The sequence below is a fragment of the Megalobrama amblycephala genome, linkage group LG6, assembly GCF_018812025.1.
Source record: "Megalobrama amblycephala isolate DHTTF-2021 linkage group LG6, ASM1881202v1, whole genome shotgun sequence".
Lineage (NCBI taxonomy): Eukaryota > Metazoa > Chordata > Actinopteri > Cypriniformes > Xenocyprididae > Megalobrama > Megalobrama amblycephala.
The window spans coordinates 7,496,309-7,519,585 of NC_063049.1; the positions used below are offsets into that span (position 1 = coordinate 7,496,309).

The 23,277-nt window shown below is 37.0% G+C and overlaps 1 long non-coding RNA gene across 1 annotated transcript; it reads left to right on the forward strand.

The window, feature by feature from the left end:
* Positions 1 to 720: 720 nt before the first annotated feature.
* Positions 721 to 14,835, forward strand: LOC125269806. The gene is made up of 5 exons (XR_007185196.1): positions 721 to 904; positions 3,093 to 3,307; positions 11,214 to 11,272; positions 11,375 to 11,548; positions 11,667 to 14,835. It is a non-coding gene; the product is annotated as an uncharacterized LOC125269806 (long non-coding RNA).
* Positions 14,836 to 23,277: the final 8,442 nt, after the last annotated feature.

A 23,277-nucleotide genomic window follows, 5' to 3' on the forward strand; every position in this document is an offset into this window, starting at 1 on the left:
AAAGTGATTTCAAAAGAGTGATTTTGGTAAAGTGTTTAGTCTTTTAGCCACATTTCAGTCTCGTCTTTTTCGTCAATGATATTGCACGTGTAGTTTTAGTCACGTTATCGTCTCGTCTTAGTCATGTAAAAAAAGGTCGTCAATGAACATTTTTCGTCATAGTTTTTGTTAACGGAATTAACACTGCGTCAATGGTAAGACTAATTACAATCAGCTTGGTGAAATTAAAAATACAGTTCGGTTTACGGATCATGACTGATGATCCAAAATAGTCTAAGTTGACAATTTAAAAAGTAAAACATCAATACACAAATAAAATATATTGTTTAAATTATTATTGCCTTTAGTTATTATTTTGGAATGAATGTAAATGCTTAAAACACTAACTTGATGAGATTGACTTGGTTTTGATAAATAGAACATTTATTACAATACATTGTTAATGTAAAATTACAAAATAGAATTGTATTTGTTTTTTTTTTCTTTTTTGATGTAATGTAAAGTAATTTTCATTTAACAAGGAAGATGTGTCAACGTTAGGAGTAATGCACATGAATTTACATTGATTCATAAATAAATAAGAAAATGTGCCTCCTAATTTCAGAACACCACTGCACGTCACTGGTGTTAGCATATTTTAGGAGTTCTGTGAATTACACTGCGTGAACCAAAAGTAATACTGCCCACCAAATGAAGAAGGGTTGGCTCTCCACAGAGCATAAAATAATAATTTTATGTGTTTGCATTTATGAGGCAAAAACAACATTATGGACGTGACAGTTCTCCATTACGGACGTGACCGGTCTGAAAGCGGCACAGAAGACTGCTTTAAAACTGCTTTAAAACTTTCACAGAGACCTCAAGCAGGCATTTAATCTACCAAATATTGAAATCTGGGATACAGGTAGGTAAGACTGCACAATTTATCAATATATATATATATATATATATATATATATATATATATATATATATATATATATATATATTTATATTCTGTATCTGTAACAAAGGTTATGGATTAGACCTATTTCTCATGTTAACAAGCATGTACGTTGTTCATGAATCAATTTAGAGACCATGATTTTCCTTCTTACAGAACTGCTTGATAAAATACATTGACAAATATTAATGTTTATCATAAAACAGTTTAAAATTGCATGTTTTCCCCACAGTCTGGTGAACCGATTGACGTACACTAGGCTAATGTCAATCGCAACCATGTCAGTTTTATGTTTTGGGTATGAATGATCACACAGTTTTCGGCTAGTTTGCACAGATTGAAGCAGTCTTGAGTCAACGTGATCAAACGTTATTTCAAGTCAAAATAATTGCAATCCTGTTTTATTTTGTCAGCTTGATCGCATGGATTGTGATCAATAGGCTATTCATTTTTTTTAACCAACAGGTAAAAACCATAGACTGTAAAAAAATATGGACGTAGTGTCCGTGACGTCACCCATAGAGTTCTGAACAACAGTTTTGACGCGTAAATGAGGCCGCGGCCATCTTAGCTGCACGTGACCGCACGTCACTCACGGATAACTGAAAATGGGCAAAGAGGCGGGACGAAGTTGGAGCCCATGCGACTTGTTGCTGAAACCACGCCCGCCCTAGCTATCTATCTTAGATACTATATAAAATATTAATAAAGATAGCAATATCATTAGAAAGTACTAAAGGATTACTGTCAATCTACAGCGATTTTTTACGATAACGTTATAGATGCTCCAACACCAATAGGCTAATTATTTGTGTGGGGTGTGCAAATAACACAAATCAAATGGGATTTCATACCTTTATAATGAAATAGAGATCGCGAGATGAATCCAATCCGTGGCACTTGGGTAAAATATATATGTACCAGATGTATATCTCTAAAATGTTCTCTCAAACTAATGAGCACGTATCCAAAGTATAATTTTTCAAAATAGTGCAGCAGTTTGTTATATCCAAGCAGTGCTGTCGGAGTTGTATATCCTCCTGGTATTGTCATTGTAGTAAATCTCAGGAGCAAAACTTTTAGCCAATGCCACGACGATCCAACAACGTGTGTTCCGCATGTGAGCACACGTACACAGACTGACATCTGTCTCGAGTATGCAGCAAGCCATATATTGTATAAAATAATACAGAAAAAAGCACAAATACAACTGAGATGCCAAATTCAGCGGCTGAAATGAGCTGCTGAGGTAACATGACGGCCCACAGACAGCAGAGCCGTTAGCAGCGGCATACCTGTCACTCAAGTGACTACGCCCTTAATTATGCAGTACTTTAAGGCTTAATATAATTTAAACAGATGAGCTATAAAAAAATTCACCCCCCTCAGAGTTGTCATGAAGGGCAGACATCTGTTGTTTAAATTTTGTTAAAAAATCGACTGAATTTGACAGTTGAACCTTTTTCATATTAAAATTAACAAAGCACAAAGAGTATTGCGATTATTGGCTATGTTCTGATATATACGGTAAGCCTGAAACAGATCACAGCAATATAAAGAAGCAAAGTCATAGGATTTAATATGAAGCGTCCGTAACGGTCACGTCTGTAACACTTATTATGGTGTTCAGAGAAGTAGTGAGATGAATTGTTGATCCTAATAAGCATAAACGTAATTTAGCTTTGCATATAAAGTTTAAATTTATTTGCATTTATAATTGTTATATAACATAAACTTAATCATTAAAACGTTAAGAATGTGACAGAGCACTGTAGCGTCTTGACCTCTTTATTCTAGCCTTTATAAATTCAACAGGCAGTGCTGTTATGACAAAATGAGTGTATTTATTTCTCAGGCATGCCTCCATCTCTCTGCACAATGGTTACTGTTAAAATACAGTTTTAAAAAGGGGGTGAAAGCATGAAATATGGTTGGTTACATTTAATTTAAGCATTGTTGCTTACCTGATATATTGTGTATAAACAAGGCAATTTTCTTAAAATTTCTGTTAGAGCACATTAATACAGTATATTACAGACCTAAATTGACAATTTAAAAAGGGTTTTGTTCTTTTGGTAAAAACTTTTTTTTTTCATGGTAAAGATGACGTTTGCGTGGAATTACCCTTTTCTATTCTTGTTCCCCATAGGGAAGAAAAAGAAGAGGGAGTAAAATCTTTGCGTGGCAGGGGGAGCTGCCACTCGACCCATCACTGCTAGAGACAGCTGCCACTCAACCTGCCACCGTTATATGTGCCTGCCACAGGACCCGTCACGGATATATATGCACCTGTCACGGGACCCGTCACGGGTACATGTGCCTGCCACGGGAACCATGCACCTGCCCCGTGATCTTACACAATATGTAAGCTGTTTTTAAACAAAATGCAGTGCGTATCCCCTGTATCCAGCGGGACAATAGGCACAATAGGTCAATATTCATCATTAACCAAACGCTTTTCACCTGCCTTACAGCTTGCAGACACTCTGATTGATCCACGTGAGCAAACTGATAGATAATTAGAACAGGATTGCACTATTTGTCATCTTAACTTATATTTTATTTGCTCTTTTTGTCCATAATGGAGCACATCTCGTGGCTTTTAGTAAGCTTCGCGCAAGCCACAGCTTAGCGTTGCGCCTGCCACAAGATCTCTGTTTTATATCTGATACACTGGCACAAAGTTGGTTTGACGTTGGACAATCAATATTCGCAAGTTTAGGGACCGTTTCAAAGTTACATACGACATTGGTATAGGCTACACGTAACTTCAATAGCATTTGAGGAGAATGACTTACAGTCATAAAACCAACTGTAAAGTGTTCATCTAGGTGTCAACTATAATGCACACCTTTTAAATTTTTTATATTTACTTAAATATTTACTTAAAGCTGCAGTCCGTAACTTTTTTTGGTTAAAAATTATCCAAAATCAATTTTTGAGCAAGTACATAACCAGCCAGTGTTCAAAATCTTAGCTCGATTCACAACGGTAAGCTTGTAATAATGTTTTATAATAAGAGCGACATGGTGGATTTCCGCGGGAAATTTGAGCATGCAGCAGTTCCTCTGTGTGTCATTACATCACGTCCGTAAACAGAAAGGAAGGAGTCCCGTCCAGGAAAGTTTTTTTTTTATCACGTGAGGACGCAGCTGGTAGCGGATCATTTATAGCCTTTTCTCACAGCAGCTGAAATAATTAAACTTATCATTTTGATGATGGATTGTAATCCAGAAAGATCCAAATGACAATCATCAGTGACAACTGGAGATTCAAAAATAGTCAAAAAGCAAAAGACTTCAGACTGTGGAGTGGCTACAGAAATTGAATCTACAGGTAATGCTAATATACACTAGTGTTGTCAAAAGTACCGGTACTTCGGTACCAAGTCGGTACTGAAATTTTGAAAATCTGACGATACCAGCATTTCTGTAGTACTGGTAGTACCGAGAATCCGGGTATATTCGGTACCCACTGATAGGGCTGTGCCAGTATTTACTTGAATATGACACGAGTGAAGCACAAAGTTTTGTTTACAGAAGAAATAATAGGTTAGCAATTAAATGTGACATCGCAGCCATGGAAACATTTTGGTTAATGCCGAATAAGAGAGGCGCGTGAGTCCATACATTTAAGCTTCGTATTCATTTCTCCGAATCGCGATCTGGTCACCTGATTAGCAGAGAATTTAACAATATTCCATTAGTTATTCCACTGAACATGGAATCCGTTTCTTTTCCCAAATCTTCACTCACGCAGGGGATTATAACATTTCTTTCGTTCGCATTTAGGCCTATTATAGGCTATTCGCATTATTTACTGTGGTAAAGTAGAAAAAACACCGTAGGACAGAAACCTTTTTGCTTGCACGTCAGTTTCTATTTAACAGAGTTTGTGCTCGTTATTAGACTTTATAAGGCGCGTCAAGTTTATTTGTATAGCGCGTTTCACACGCCAGTGATTTTTACTTTCATTTTCTCTGGCAGCGCTAAATCAAACATAGCCTGAATGTCTTGCCCCTGCGGAGGATAAAACACGCTCTTCAGACCTTTTACAACAAGTGTCAGTTGTTTGTAACATCAGGAGATAACAAAGATATTATTAAAGAGAAATGGTCTCTTTCTTGCTCGTGTCCCACATCCCTCTCAAAGCGCAAAGCGGCTATATCAAAGTAATAACGGGACTTTGGCTACATATGACGCGTCTTTGTGTGGAAATAAAAAACGAATGCTTTTTGAAATAATATTTAACTTTCTTATTATTTAGGTTACCATTATTTACCAATATTTATTTCATAGTTTTACAAGGCTGTAGTTTGTTGTTTCTCTGACGGAATAGCTAAAATAAACACGCACGTCTGTTACCCCTGTTGAAAAAACGAGCATATGCTGGTAAAGTAGGTTTTGAAGCTGGTATGCTGGTTTGAGCTGGTTTATGCTGGTCCAGGACCAGCTTAGGACTAGTATGGACCAGTTTAGGACCAGCATTTGACCAGCATACAGCTTCAAAACCTACCTTACCAGCATATGCTGATTTTTTCAACAGTACACAATGGATGTTTGAGCATTTAATTATTGTTTTTATTTTTTTTTTATATTTCAAAATGTATTTCATTGAGGTAGCCTATATATACACACAAACACACACACTCCAAATCATATTTAATGTTTTTAAAATAGGCTATATAAAATAGTAAAATAGTTCCAATAGATTTTACTGTGGTACCGAAATTGGTACCGAGAACCGTAAAATTTTCATGGTATCGGTACCGACCACTGGAATTTTGGTACCGTGACAACACTAATATACACATAGTCATAGTAATGCTGATGTTGTTAACATTAGCGATTTTAGAACGAAGTATAACAGTAATAATAATTTGCACGGTTTGGCATGATCCGAGCTAAGCGATCATTAGATTTAATCATCATTGGCAGTGCGCTTTATTGTAGGCCTAATGCTTTTTTCCTCAGTTGGTCAGAACAAAAGTGGCAGAAATGTTACTTGTTCAGATGATATTTTCTAGTGAAAATTCTTATATTGGTCATACTTTCAAGACGTAGAATCTGTGATTCTGAAGTACAGTATCCACACCAGTGCGGTGACTGACAGCAAGCATTAGATTCATCTGCGCTGACAAGCCGTGCCGAGGCACAACGCACATACAGATAATTGTTCTGCATATGACTGCAATTGCAGGTTTCAAACAAGAGATGGCGACAAAGAGGAAAAATCACGGACTGCAGCTTTAACTGTCCAATTATATGAAAATATTGCTATGTATTTCATACTGTATGGGCACATACACAAAATAGCTTACAGAAAAGCTATCATAATAGCAGTCATCATTTAAACCTTAATAGGATTTGAACTGAATGACTTAGTCAAAACCAAAAGTGTTCACCGAGGTGTCAACTATTCACATTATATATGTACACATTTTTATTAAAACATACACATATTATACATATTTTTATTAAAATAAACTGTAAAATCACAGATCTGCCAACATGTACGCATTTTGCATAGCGGGTACGCATTTTGACCTCAAAGTACGCTGGTACGATTTGTCACTCTAAACTACTCCAAAACCCGGTGAGTCCTCTGTGCATGTGTAGTACTCAAATCCAGCAAAAGAAAGAGTTCGACCAATCATAGCGCTGGGTTCATTTCCCCAAATAGCAAGCTGGGATGATTGACAAATGCGTACAGCCTATCAATAAAAAGAGACTGCAAATCGACAGCAGCACAAAATCCTGCTCGATCCTTCCTTTCACTCCCGCTGTCTCAGGGACTGAAATCTCAAGCGAGGACAGTACAGCAGTCACACTACTTCTAACTCCTTAAGGTAAACTGGTATAAAATGCTCAAGTAATGTTGAACAACAAATCTAAATAAAATTGAAATCGCTATATGGCTTAGTGATTATGAAAATGTTGTGATGTGGGACTGACTGACAAGCGCGAGTCTGGAGAAACAGGCGTTTATGTATTTATTCTCAGTGTTGAGAAACGTATAGCCTACATGTGTCGTGTTATTGTGTTAATACGAACTAAAGTACCTATGTAAGTATTATGTTACATCTCGTCCCATCCCGTCACACTGGCACTCGAAAATTTTTTTCCAAGGTTAGCAGGTCTAAAATCATGTGTAAACATAGCATTCTAGGCAAAGGGATGAATTATTTAATTAATTTTTTCGATTGTGCTCAAGGTTTTTGATTCAGTGTGTTTATTCTTTTTGTGTTGTGTTTGTGTGTTTTAACTTTGTTTTAATTTTTCTGTACAGCACTATGCAACCTCTGTTGTTTTGAAATGTGTTTTATAAATCAATAAACAAACTAAACATTCAACAGCGAATATAAACTGAAGATCAACCGAACCATCAGTGTTGCCAACTGCTTTCAGTGAAAGTAGCTAAAACTGGTAGCTAAATGTTACTAGATGACATCATACAGTCCTTCCAGGATTTCGCGGGACTTTTTTCTGATTTTTGCGGCCTAAAATGACTGTATTTGCAGCAGCTTTTCTCAAAATTTGCGGCAATATTTACAGCATGTTTCGATGGTTTCACAGAGATTATCGCCCCCAGTGTGAAACAATTAAATTTCGAAACGTTTCGAAACACTAATGACGTAACAAAGCCTCATTTACTGAAATGACATGACTTTGGAAGTTCGCAACAAAAGTTTTGGAAAGCTGCCAAGCTTCATGAAGCAGTGTCTTGAAATCGCCCATCACTAGATATTGTTGAATAAAGTCGTTATTTTGTTTTTTTGGCGCACGGAAAGTATACTCGTCACTTCATAACATTAAGGTTGAACCACTGCAGTCACATGAACTGTTTAAAATATGTCTTTAGTAGCTTTCTGGGCATTTGAAAGTGTAAATTAACTTTCTGTCAATGGACGCCTCACTAAGCCATCGGATTTTATCAAAAATATCTTAATTTGTGTTTCAAAGATGAACGTAGGTCTTACGGGTGTGGAACAACATAAGGGCCGTTACATAGTCAACGCGAGAAACGCGAGCAACCAACGCGAGCGACGCGCTCCCTTTCATAGTCTAAACAGTGGACGCAAGCGTCACAGGCGATGCGTGTATGCAATACACCGCTCACGCAACAGGGGGTAGTAGAGTCGGGTGATATTCAGATCAAAATGGCAACTGAAGAGGAGTGTATTCTGTTGCTGATTTTACATCGGCGGCAACAAAGGCAACGCAGAGATAGACGGTGGTATGTTCGCCCTTTAAATCAAAAAAGAGATAAGGATGAATACGTATAAGTTCGCATAATTTTTCCTCTTCGCCCGCCATTGTATTCAGACCTTCTTCTTCTGTAAACACAATATACTTGAATTAATGTACAATACTCGCAATGTCGCCCCCACCGACAACGCATAGTATTGCGTGCATCGGCGCGTCGCGTATCAAAAACTAGGACGACAAATTTGGCTACGCACCGACGCATAATGGCGGCCGAAGCGTAACGATGCGTAGCCTCGGGGACGCGTATGCGTACAGATGCGTTGACTATGAAACGGCCCTAAGGGTGAGTAATTAATAACATAATTTTCATTTTGGGGTGAACTAACCTTTTAAGTTCTGGTGGCACCAGACCCTGATTTGGCAGTGCTGTGAGGACTGACTGAGCTTGAGTTGAGATGCAGATTGAATTCACTTTTTTATTATTATTAATAAATATAAAAAATATATTTACAAGGTTGTGGAAATGGATAATAAGCCAATAAGTGCTCCTCTGCAGCATCTACTACAGTGGTAATTTATTCTTTTTTATTTCTAAATAAGTTTGCTTTCCTACATCGTGAAACCTTTCGTTTTATAAATGGGGACAAACTATGAAGTATGAACAAATAATGTTTTGGACATCACATTAAAAATAACATTCAAACTGGGCAATGTTTAAAGCTTTGAAGTGCTGGGAAAAGTTGTGTGAAGCACTTAAAAGCAACCAAAAACATTAGACCATTTCTGCCAATGTTTCTCATGGTTTCCAGATTACACATGCACTGGGAAGAAACTGCATGAATTCACCACAGAATTAATAACATCGCTGTGAAATCTTGTGAAAAGCATTTATGTTAAATTCGTTGCAGAATTCTCTGTTAAACCACAGATATCCGATTAAATATCAGATATCATATCAGATCAAACAGTGTCCACACTGGCACCTTTTGATATATCTGTGGTTTAACAGAAAATTCTGAGACGAATGTGAACGCTTCTCATAAGATTTCACAGCGATTAAATTAATTCTGTGGTGAATTCAAGCGATTTCTTCTCAGCGCACATGTAGAAATGTTGTGTGATCGAGATCAGCCCGGTGCTCTGAACTCCAGTCGCGACGCGTTGTCTATTATTGGTCCGAGCTACGCAGTGGCTCAAACATGCATGTTACGATGGTGTCACGGGACGTGTCTATGCCCAAAATCTGCGGCAATTAAGAAAAAAAATGCAAGATCCTCTGGAGTTTACTTGATTTTGCGATAAATTCAGCGATCGCAGAATCGCAAAATCCTGGAAGGACTGATTATAATGGCAAATTCATTGATCTATATAAATGTGAATGTAGATCAGTGGGCAAAATAAGAATCTAGATAAGGTTTGTCCAAGAAGTTGCTAGATTTGTCCCTAAAATTTTGAAAAAAAATTGGTTCTTGCAGAACCTCAAACGTGCTGCTTAACACAAGAATGAACCTCATTGGTTCTCATGCTACAAGCAAACATGTTTGAGCTTCCGTTTACCACTAAATGTGTATAAAAGCCTAAATGCCGCTCAATTCATATGGATTAGTTTTACAATCTCTTTATGAACTTTTTGAAGCATCAAAGTGTCAGTTGTGTAGCTGTCAATGGAGGGACAGAATCTCTCATGTTTCATCAAAAATATATTAATTTGTGTTCCGAAGATAAACAAAAGTCTTAAGGTTTTGGAAACGAAAAGAGGGTGAGTAAAAGATGACAGAATTTTTATTTTTGGGTGAACTCTCCCTTAAATATTCATTAGTACAGGCCCAAGTTTTTTTTCTGAAAATGTTCTGGATGGCCTGGGGAGAGAGTTTTGTATTTTGAATGTTCTGTTTACAGAACACAACAAACTTATTTCAAAAGGACAGAAGATCAGTTCTTCATACAGCCCTTTAACAGGTTAAATAGAAACTCAAAAGTTTGCTAACCACATATCAATATTTTACAATTTAGTAAATCTTTGTAATACCTCCAAGTAAAATATTAAACGTACGGGTGACTAAAAAACTATATAAAACATTAATGTAAAAAAACATTCATGTTAAAAAATGTTAAAAAATGATAAAACATTCATGTTTATATATAGACTACATAGGCCTACACCATTTTTATACATCAAAAGAGACTGTGAAAGAACCACCTTGTGTTTCTGAGACCTGCTCATGTCCAAAAAGCATCTAATTCAAATAAAACATTCAGCTCATCTTCAGCAGATCAGCAGCGCGAGTGTAGAATGTGGAGACAGTAGCTTTACTGATGTAATATAACATAGCACTGCATCTCTAAATGTGGTGGTCTCAGCCGCTACACCTACTGATGCAAATTTCCATCTCTGCTTCGGTTCTTCCGCAAAATCCGAGCTACGGATTTTTTGCTGAGTTCTCTACAATTGAGACTCAAGCCTCGTTTACACTGTACTCATCTGTGGTGTTACAGCTGTATGCGGCCACTCTAGTTAATGCTCGTGTTTACACCAGCTGCGGTGCGGTGCGTTTTAGAAGCGGCTCGCCGCGCCGTTTCGCTAAAGATAGGCGCCTCGTCTATTTTTGATGAACGCTGCATCCAAGACACGCAGCTCAAATACAAAATAAAGTCAAAATAATCACCCTGTGTAAAGTTCCGCTCATATTTCACATTACTAGGATGCCAGAAACTGACGACAAGAGATTCGAAGTTGAATGACTTTTAAGTGTATTAACTTCGTCTGCTGGCTACAGCAAAATAAAGTATGGCATAACAATAAACACAATTAAACCGAACAAAATATAACCATTTTGCCATTAAAAACACGAAAAAATCAAGGAAAAAATGTCAGGCAAATCTCGTGGTCTCGTGGTCCAGCCGCTTTGCTTCTAAAATGCTTCTGGTGTGAGTTGACACTGCGTAGAGGACGGAACAAAACCTTGCCACACATGTGCAGTGTAAACGAGGCTTCAGACAGCCAGTGTGGACACACATACTGATGTCTCATCTGATGCATTTTCCTCACCTGCTGTCAACAGATTCTCTGATCAAGAGTTTGATCCACAGGCTGTGACCCAGGAGAAAGAAGCAATCAGAGGTTAAGGAATGTTTTTAATGGCTCTTAATGGTCATCCATCTATTCTAGCACACATTAAAGTTCTAGCTTGCAAAATAAAACTGTATTGTTATCTCTTCACAGATGTACCTGGTGGAGAGTTGAGCACCTCTTCTTCCTCATCTGCAGAAAGCAGACCTTAAGATCTGGAGACCACCGGAGGTTGCGCCTCTACCAGCACTATGTGTGTTTTCTCCTCCGAAGAGAGTGAGAAGACTTATCTGCTGGCTGAACTTCAGGCCGCAGTGGTTCTTCAAGGTCAGTGAAGTTCACTAAAACTGCTACTGTACTAATAATGTACTATATAATTCGTTAGCCTAATATGCAATGTAATAAAAATAATTAATCCAAACTGGCTTTTTTAATCTCTTCACAGATCAATCATCTCTAATGTCGATCTTCACCGGTGGGTCATTGTTGTTGATGTAATTGCAGACTACTTAATGAAATCAAAACCTCACATGGACAAGTGCAGTTGATGACATATCTTTGTAGGCCAACCCTTAAGTTAGTATCACCCTGGTTCCCTCGACAAAAAGACAATAGGATTTTTATATTTGCTTTTGGATTTGGAAATAACCTCTGTGACAAGAAAAACTTCATAATATTTACAGATTTTGTTCATCATGGTAATCTTCACAAGTGAACACAGCTTTAATTTTGAAGCATACATACAATTGGCAGAAGGAAAAAGCTAAATGTAGAATTAAGCATGAAAATATCTTGTTGACCTCAGACCTTATTTCAAAAACTCATTATTTGACAAGAACCAATAAGTTTCATTCACGTGTTACGCAGAATGTTTGAGCCACATGAACCAATGACGTTCATTCTCATGGTACGCAGCACGTTTGAGCTTCCTTAAGAACCAATGAGGTTCATTCTCTTGTTATTCAGCACGTTTGAGCTTGCGCAAGAACCAGTGAGGTTCATTCTTGTATTACGCAGCACATTTGACTTTCAGCAAAAAACGATCAGGTTCATTCTCGTGTTACGCAGCACGTTTGGTCTTCTGCAAGAACCAGTGAAGTTCATTCTTGTGTCACGCAGCATGTTTGAGCTTGCTCAAGAACCAATGAGGTTTATTCTCATGTGACGCAGCACATTTGAGATTCAGCAAAAACCAATGAGGTTCATTCTCATGTTTTATGCAGCACATTTGAACTTCTGCAAGAACCAATGAAGTTCATCCTTGTGTTTCGCAGCATGTGTGAGCTTCCATAAGAACCAATGAGGTTAATTCTCGTGTTACGCAGCACCTTTCAGCTTCCTCAAGAACCAATGAGGTTCATTCTCATGTGTTACGCAGCACGTTGAGTTTCTGAAAGAACCAATGTGGTTCATTGGTTGAACAGTGATCAGTCTCGGCTGGTCCCAGGAGCATACGATCACACCGGTGTGATTAACTGCCAAATTCAAATGTGCATGCGCACTTTGGCTGGCGCTAAACCAGAGACGAACACGTGCAGCGCTTTTCATATATTACATATATGCAGTGTTTTCAACCATATAATGTTTATTTTAAGTTTCAGACATTTAGATAAACATGAGTATTAACAAAACAACATACTTGGAGTTTGTAAAATACACAGTGATGTCTATAGAAGCAGACATAGCAACCCTTTCCATTATAATTGGACGACACATTTTATTCATATCAGATACACATTGTTAAAGTAACTTTAAAGCTTACTCTATTCTTCCATAGTTCACCGACTCACTTACTTTCATGTATTTCTGGAGAAGTGGATGAATTCACGGGTTGTAAATCCAACAGATCCGATTCTCTGTGCGGCGCAAACTAACATGACGGCGCCTATAGAGCATATAGCTCATCGAACATGATCGTTATAAAGATGTTTAAACAGCAAAACACATCCACTTTTACATATTTGGCAATTGGAATATCAGATATTTCATGCTATAGTTAACAAATTTGTGAATATTTTGAATAAAAAAGGAAAAATTAAACAAGCAGATTATCAGTCATACAGCGTTGCGTTGTGTCACGTAAGAAGCAATGACGCGTCACCATGGAAACAATAAAGTGATACGTTCTAAATAACGGTCGCCTTAAACTCTGCTGGGGTGTCAGCCAGAATATTTTAAACTTGCGTGCAAAAGGGTTAAGAACCACTGAGGTTCATTCTCGTGTTATCCAGAACGTTTGAGCATCCTCAAGAACCAATGAGGTTCATTCTCGTGTTATGCAGCATGTTTGAGCTTCTGCAAGAACCAGTGTGGTTCGTTCTTGTATTATGCAGTACATGTGAGTTTCAGCAAGAACCGATCAGGTTCATTCTCGTTATGCAGCACGTTTGAGCTTCAGCAACAACCAGTAAGGTTCATTCTTGTGTTATGCAGCACGTTTGAGCTTCCTTAAGTAAAAAGAGGTTCACTCAGCACCTTTCAGCTTTCTCAAGAACCCATGAGGTTCATTCTCGTGTGACGCAGCACGTGTGAACTTCAGCAAAAACGAATGAGGTTCATTCTCGTGTTTTACGCAGCACGTTTGAACTTACGCAAGAACCAATGAGGTTAATTCTCGTATTACTCAGCACATTTCCCTCATGGAAAGAAAATATATTTCCCTAATATATGAATGATCAAAATATTACATGATTTAATAGTATATTTGCAAATATACAAAAAATATATTGTGTAAATATATTGCAATATATTGAATAATCCATAAGGAATTGCCGCTTTTCATATATTGAAAAAAAATATGTGATAATATATTTACTAATATATCATAATGATTCTAATTTTATATTCAGTAATATACTTCATAATATATAGATTTATATGTGATCAGATATGGTACTGCATGCATAATATTTTGCAAATATAAATTTACTCATGAGGTATAAACACATATATGGTAAAATATATTATGTAACACATTTCTTATATTTCATAATTATTTACATTTTAAATGTTTCATATTTTCAAGTTAGTTAACAAAAGCACACCTGCATGTACTAAAGTTTCTACCAAAGAGACTATCATTGTCCTATAGCGTGCACAGCCATTACTTTTTAAATAAAGATTTTAAATAAATTATAGTCTTAATGTTATTCAGCCGATCATCAACCTAACCACAGGCTCTACTCTTCAGCACAATGGTAACCCCAAAAACTCACACGTACCAGAAAACCTTTTAAATTTCAAAATAATACAGCTTTAAACAGATCTCCCCCTATAACAATATTGAAACATGAAATAGCACTTAATTTTAACATTTACTCTCCTTTTAACAGTCAGAAGCAAAGCATGCTGGGAACTAGAAGTCTGTTGTAACCACTGATTGTAACTCATTCCATGAATGTTTGTATATATGTGTGTGTACAATACATTCACATTTATATGGGAACATGTGCAATATATGTACACAATAAAGGATAAAACTTTATGAATGCTATTTTTGTCTTAATTTATAAATGTTTTATATGTATCAATATATAGCCATTCATGGCCAATGCATATATTGCAGTATATTGAAAAATATAAGCACTAGTTTCCCATATATGGAAATGTATTATGTAATATATTGCATTATATTTTGCAGTATATTCCCATATATTTTTTTTTTCCGTAAGGGTTGGGCTTCAGTAAGAACCAATAAGGTTCATTCTCATGTTACACAGCACGTTTGAGCTTCCGCAAGAACCAATAAAGTTCATTCTTGTGTTACGTAGCACGTTTGAACTTCCTTAAGAACCAGTGAGGTTCATTCTTGTGTTATGCAGAACGTTTGAGCTTTCTCAAGAACCAATGAAGTTCATTCTCGTGTTATGCAGCACATTTGAGTTTCAGCAAGAACCGATCAGGTTCATTCTTGTGTTATGCAGCACGTTTGAGCTTTAGCAAGAACCAATGAAGTTCGTTCTCGTATTACTCAGCACGTTTGAGCTTCAGCAAAAACCAGTAAGGTTCATTCTTGTGTTACGCAGCACGTTTGAGCTTCTGCAAGAACCAATGAGGTTCATTCTCATGTTACACAGCACGTTTGAGCTTCCACAAGAACTACTGAGGTTCATTCTGGTGTTACGCAGCACGTTTGAGCTTCCACAAGAACCAATTAGGTTTGTTCTTCTGTGTTATGCAGCCCGTTTGGCTTCCGCAAGAACCAATGAGGTTCATTCTCGAATTACACAGCACGTTTGAGCTTCAGCAAGAACCAGTGAGGTTCATTTTTGTGTTATGCTGCACATTTGAGCTTCCGCAAAAGATGCAAGTCTCACGGTGACGATGCTCCACTCCTACATGGCAAGAGGTTATCTAACTTAGAGTTATGTAACGTTACAAAGAGTTATGTAACTTCTGCTAATTGATATTACTGATGGCTCAAGGGCAATAACCTGCCATTATGAATGCTGTCATCACTGTGTAGTCCCAAATTATGTGCCCCTCGTAAGGCCAGTCGCGAATAGCTGTAATGAAGTGCCAGCCAATCAAATTGAAGCATTTCAACTGCTGGTCTAAGAACGGAAATGTCGTCACAGCCAATCAGGTTTTTTCACGCATTTTATAGCTGTATTTATAAACTAAGTACTAGAGTACACTTTAGATGGACAGTAAATGTATTTCCCTGCCACTCCAGGGAAGCCTGTATGGATGTGTGGGCTGTTTGGTCCCTGTTTATGTACCATGTGGCAGAATCTGCAAAGGCGGCCTGCTTGCTGGATGTCTGGCATTTTCCTCTTTTTCTGCATCTTCTCCTTCACCCGTTTCTTGGTTGGCCTCCAGCTCTATCTGGAAGAATTCTGTCTTTGCAAAAGGCATTTTGGGGTTAGAAAGTCCCTCAGCAGCATAACTTTGATACACCTTCTTAGAACAATAGAAATAGTGCACAGGCCCTTGCTGTTGGAAAAAATGGATGGAGGATCCATCAGTCTCATATTGAGACTTGGGCTGTCCACAAGCAGGACATGTCTTTGTCTGCCTTCTTTCCTGCTCTGGCTGATGCTGTTGCTTCTCCAAGATGCTCTCCACAATCTTCTCTTTGGAGCCTTGTGTCAGAGGTGCGAACAGGGGAGGGGCAGGTGCAGGTGGGTTCACAATAGCGGGCTCAATGGTGACCACAGGGACAAAAGCTGTCTCACTCCCTTCTGTTAAAGAGTGCCACAGCTGCTGAGTCTCCAGAAGTTTTTCCTGGCTTGTGTTCAAAGAAGAACTGGTGTTGAAGTTTTGCCAGGTGCTTCACATAGCGTGATATGTGCCGCTTGGTTGTGGGGTGCAGCAAGCTATTGGGATCTGTGGCAGACTGATGGACCATGTCTGCATAGTCTTGATCCACAGGCTTCAGAATGTCCTTCTCCCCATGATACTTCTGCAGCAAGCTGTCGATAGCTTCTTTCATGGGTGGCGTGCAGCGTGTGTGGTCCAACACAAAAACCCATCCACCCATCTTTATGGGCCCTGAGGGAGCGCTCCAATGGCATGCAGGTATGCCAGGTGAGCTCGCTCATACTTGAGGTGCATGAGCTCATTCACCTGGTTTGCCATGTCTGTTGGTGACTTGCCAGTACGCCTCAGCTCATCCATCACAGACTTGCAGATGGCCTTCTTGTAGGTCAGGAATGCAGGCAGAATGTTGGTGAACCGCTTGGGCAGCTTCTCAAGCCATCGTGGATTGTCAGCAAACCAGTTCTTCCGACATTCCTTGCAGCAGAGTCGTAAGGACAAGATGTAATATTGACCATTGGTGCCAACAATCACCCGAGGCCTGCCCACTCCTGCAGAGACCACCTGTGGATGAGTACATCCATGCAGACATGGCAGGATGTAATTATTTCTCAACCTGATCATGATTTGACTCTCAGGCTTCCAGATGAAAAATGGGTGGAGCTGGAAGAAGTTGGGGGATGGGAGCTCAGCCACCGTATCGACAAGCTCGGGTTGTGGAGGAAGACGCCACAGGGAAATTGTGTTCCCTAGGTTTCGCACTGAACTAGACCCAGGCCACAGCCCGAGATCCTGAAGCTCCATCCTCATCCACATCTTCTGGTGTTGAGAACATCTCCAGTTGCCCATGTCATGGTCATGCCCCAGCAGGAGAACAGGAACCGGTGGCTGAGCTGAGGGAACTGGGATTTACAAAGGCAAAAAGAATATAAATCCCTGATTATTGGAAATATATGGAAATAATGTAAATAAATAAAATGTTTAAAGCAGAGTTAAGACAACATCTTACTGTCAGGAGTTCACAAAAATGGAGGGTTTGTTTATATGCAGGTCATTCTTACCTTTTTCACCACTGTCCTCAAACGCATGCACTCTGCGTGCGGAGGTGCCAACACCACTTGTGCGAAGTTCTGAAACAAAGTGAAGTCTTTATGTTTTGCATTTGTACAGGGGCCTGTTTCAGTAATGAGGTTTAAACTACTGAGTTAAAACTTGAACTCTGAGTTGACTAACTGAGATGGGAGTTTTTGGTTTCAGAACAGCTGAATTGAGTTAGTTTATCAACTCTGAACTCTGGTTGACTGAGTTAAGCTCCGATATTACGATTCACCATGGCGACAACACCCAACAAAATCACATCTGCATACTTAATACTTGCAAGTTAATACAAGTTCAATTCTTATCACTGTTACAATTTCAGAGGTGAAAACTGGCAGAACTGTAAGTTATTGAACTAATATTAATTTTCATAGTAGCCCACATGCAAAAACAATTAAATTATTTTTATGTTATATTATTTATTTATTTATTTTTTACATTTATTTATTTATTTATTTATTTTTTTTACTAATTATCTGCCAATGGGGTTAGAAAAATAAGGAAGCAGCTATTTGGAAATAGCATATTTTCTTAGCAACAGATGCTATTTATAGTAAGTGCAAAGCTGTAGATACTAAAAAATAAAAAATAAAAGTGATCACACTGGCGCCTCCATTCATGATTACGTTGTCTGCTATATTTGCTTCTTATTTAATAAATTCAGGCAATTGGTCGATGAAACATTGTTTAAAATTAAGATAAAATTTTTACAAAACTGAAATTTACTTTAAGGAAAGGCTTTCTACAAAACCAAACTTAATGAATTGGACAAAATCATGTCTGACCCACTCCATGTCCAGAGGTGGGTAGAGTTTCCAAAAACTGTACTCAAGTAAAAGTGCAAGTACTTACAGAAATATTTACTCAAAGTGAAAGTAATAATCTTAATAGTTACTTGAGTAAGAGCAGAAAAAGTATCCAATGAAAAAACTACTCAAGTAGCTAGTTACTAGTTACTTTGTATATTATCGTTTTAATTTGCACTACAAAGAGTAAGAGTAAATATATTTTTTTATTATTATTTATTTATTTCTTAAGAAGCATAATTTATTTTTAGACTTATTTGTTGGCCAGTTATGGTCTTTGCAATAAATAATAAAAGTTCTAAACCATCTATTGTGTTCCACTATAGTAATAATAATATTTACAATAATATATTGAATTTGATAGGTGTCTCTCACATTGTCCCATAGCAACATTAAAATGGTGTAGACTAGTGTACTAGTGATGTTTTATAATAATAATTTATTCTATTTAATGTCCATTTCATTCATTTAACATATTTAATATTGGGGGCATATTTAATAAATAAATAAAAGTAACAATAGTTACTTTCCCTGGTAATTAGTTACTTTTATAATACTGCAAGTTACTACTCAGTTACTATTTGTGAGATGTAACTATAACTAATTACCTTTTTAAAGTAACGTGCCCAGCACTGGTGATGTGTGATGGTAAAAGGGAGAAGAGCGAGCTCTTAAGCAAACTTAATTAAAATGCACTTAATTTAGATCCCATACACCCCCCCCCCCCACACACCCCAAACAGAAAAATATATATATATATATATATATATATATATATATTAGAGCTGCACGATTAATCATATCGCAATCGCGATGTCAAGCTTGTGCGATTATATGACGCAAAATGCTGTGATTTTATGAAATAAAATAATAATAAGTTAATAAATAAATAAAAAAATAAAAAAATACATGTGTGGACACAACAACCCATTATCTGAGAGCTGTTTGCCCATTTTATACACCGCTAATAAAAAGAAGACCATTCGGTTTCAGTTTAGGCAGTGGCATGTGTGGCGCGCATGGTCATGACTTTTCCGGTGTGCAGCGCAGAGAACGGGTAAAGATGGAAGCGGAGCAAACGGTCACTGAACTGGTGGCAAGAAAAAACGCTACCTCTGTTATATGGCGATATTTTGGCTATAAGATTATAAACCCAGATTAGTAGTGGTTGAAGAGGAAAGAGGATTTAATTCGGTATCGCTCGCAGCGCTGTTATCGGTGCGCACATGACGCACATACATACAAGGCTCGCGCGCACAGAGAGAGAGAGGCGCGTTATAGCTCGCGAACTCCAAATTGATTTCTCTTTCGCGTCCTCAGTGCACTTGGATGGTCACATACACGCATTCTCAGCAAGTATTCATGTAAACACATTCAGTTATGTCTTAACTGAATGAGGTGAGAATTCGGATGTATATCTGTCCGATGTGTGCGTGCATGTCTTACTCTTAAAGTGACAGCAACCTATAAATACCTGCTGTTGTCTGTCATGTAAATCAAACAACAAAACACAGCTTTAACAAAGATTAATCTATATTAAATTTATACAATGAACAGTGTCATTTTACATGTAATTATTACATTTCTGTGCATGAAAATTAATACTACAGTTAGACCTTATACTTTATTTGTAACTTTATGTAGTATTTATCTATGCTTGTTGTAATTGGTGTACAGTATTTGTTCTTTTTACAGTCTGTTCACTTGCCTTTAATAATGTATTATTTAGGCTAGCAGTTTATGCTATGGTATCAGAATAGTTTAAGTGGGCTAAGTAATAAATGCAAAGTTAAGTTACCCCCATCCAATTTTTTATTTTTTTTTGTGCTGATCCGAAAAATGATCCGATCGGTGACGTCATAACCGTGATGTGATCCGAACCGTGAGTTTTGTGATCCGTTGAACCACTACAGATTAGTAAAGAAACAAATATCTTAAATGGGATTATAACAAGTTTGCAGTAATGCAAAGATGTTATTTAATTTCATAAAAATATTTTAATTTGAAAACGCTGTGCATTTGTTTACTGTTGTTGCTAGTTTGAGTTGAGAAATACACATTTCAGCATTATCAGTAATCTGTGTGTGTATTTTCATTGAGAACCAAGCAAGATGACTCATGATACTATTTGTTTATTATATCGCTATCGCAATCGCAATATTGACCTCAATAATCGCAATATGACATTTTCCCCAAATCGTGCAGCCCTATATATATATATATATATATATATATATATATATATATATATATATATATATATATATATATATATATATATATATATATATATATATATATATATATATATATATATATGGGTCATTCTACAGAAACGTCCACTTTTCTGTCCCTAGACCTTACAGAAATATTACACTTGAAAAACACTTTAGGTGTAATGATGGGTCAGTAGACAGTGGATCCATTTGCAGCTTTTATTAAAAGGCAATGGTAACAGACAGGGGCAAGACAGTACCGTAACCAGGGACAGGCAATGGTCGAGGCTGGCAGCAATGGGACAGAGTCGGGTCACAGGCAAGGGTCGAGACAGGCGGCAAACAATCACAGTATCAGAGAACAGGCAGTAATCAAGGCAGGCGGCGGTGGTTCAGCAGAGATAAACAGTCCAGGTAATAACAGAAAATCAATCCACAAAGAAACGCTCAGAAATGATCACTTACAGCAAATCAAGACTTCACGATGGTGTGTGTGTGTGTGTGTGTGTGAGTCTTAAATAGTGTGAGTGTGATCGGATGCAGGTGCGGAAGTGATCAGTCCCAGGAATGCGGGCCTATGGGTAATGGAGTCCAGATAGCTGAGTCAATATTCGGGTCACGGCTCCCTCCGGTGGCCCGGAGGATGCACCGGGGGAGCTGTATTCGTAACATTAGGGTTAGTTTTTTTTTTTATATTTCAATATGAAACAATATGTTATTTGAACAATTAAAACCTTCTTGAGCCATCAATGTGGCAATATTTGTTTTTTAATTAATTATAAAAATTCCAAACGCCACAGAAGTGCTCGTTCCCACAGTCACGTACAGAGGGAAAGTGCTTTATTTTGAGCTCAGAAACAGGTTTTTCTACCATTTTCAAATACAATAATGTATACATAACTATCAAATATATAACGTAAATGACTTTTAAAAAAAAACAAATGCCGAATAAATATTATAAAATATATATTGAATGTAGTGGTCCCCTAGTGTTGTGTCACTGGTGTTACCTTTAACAAAAATCTCTTATTTTGAGAAAAAAAAAAAAAAAAAAATCACACTGATGACATCACTTGACTTCCTTGAAGTCCACTATCTCTTTTCAGTTATCAGAAATTTTAATTAGAAAATCATAATTTCATATGAAGCTTTTAGTTGAAGTAACTGGTGTGACCTACTTTATTGTTATTGAATTTTAAAAAACTAGAATACAAATGGATTAAATTACTTAATTTAGTGAATATACCATGATTGACAACATGTGGATTGATACCTTGCCTGCTGCAATTTTTTTCCATTTTGTAAAATGCATTTTTCATGAAAAATGTCACTAGTGTTAGTGTCACTGGTGTTGCTTTTTTTGAAAATTATCACTGGTGTTACCCGTTTATAGATAAACTTTATTTAAAACTATTCATTTAGTTCTTTTGCATAAAATATCACTAAGATTACCTACATGATTCTAACTTTTCTTTCTCATTGTTAATCCTCCTTTGGGCAGAAATGGCTAAATTAAGGGTATAAGGCTAAATTGAGTGCAGCTGAGAAGCAGCAACTCAGTGTTTTTTATAGACATTTTTTAAATGTTTTCTATGATCTTTTACTGACTGCTTTCACTAAGTGTCAATGATAAGTCTTTGATTGTATACCAAATGCAAAGATTTAGTCTCCTATACTTAATTATAGTTGAAGAATAAGGATCTTTGATCCTATGTATACGCCACATTGTGTCACTGGTGTTACTGTTTTTTGTCTGTCACATTAAATAAAATGTGTGATTTGTGACATTATAATAATTTTACATCCATTGAATTCTGCTACACTCAAGAATTAAGATGTAAAGGATTGCATCATTACTTGTTTATAACTTTTTCAAATATTTTTATTGTTATAGCAATTACATGGTTGTGCAATTGAATTTACATCATTCAATCACACTTTTAACTAACCTGATTAAAATAAAAAAACACAATCTCCTTATTTTTTTGCATTATTATTCTGTAACTCTGACTGCATGTGCTGAAAAAATTGAGAAATAATATTTCATAAAAACGTTTAAAATTGCCAGAGAAGTAAAGTAACACCAGTGGGGAAAAAATGGGTACATGCGGTCTTTAAATAAGTGCACAAAAAAAAAAAAAAAAATCATTAAACTGTTATTTATGTGTATTCATAAAGTCAAACTGTAATCTAATAATGTGGTCTAAGTTTAAATGTTAAGACATTTTAAGACATTTTGTCACACCAAAAGTGGATGTTTCTGTAGAATGACCCATATATATATATATATATATATATATATATATATATATATATATATATATATAAAATAAGAATTTTTTGAATATTTGTACTTTAAACAAGACAAAAATACTTTGTAAGAAAAGCATTTTTGCAGCGTGAATGAAGTATTTAAACATCGCTTAAAAGGGGGAGGAGACTGAAATAAACTCTGGGTTTACCGAAGAAAACCTGCTACCTACCAGTTAGGGTCACAGAGTAAGTTACAATGGTAACTGACTGAGTATAAGTTAATTCCCTTTCAGAAACAAGATTTACCCTGCTTTCTTGGGTTTGATATACCTGCATTTCTGAAATGGAAAACCCAGAGTTTCCCTCATTTCAGGGTTAACATACTCAGAGTTTTCACTTAACCTCCTTTCTGAAACGAGCCGCA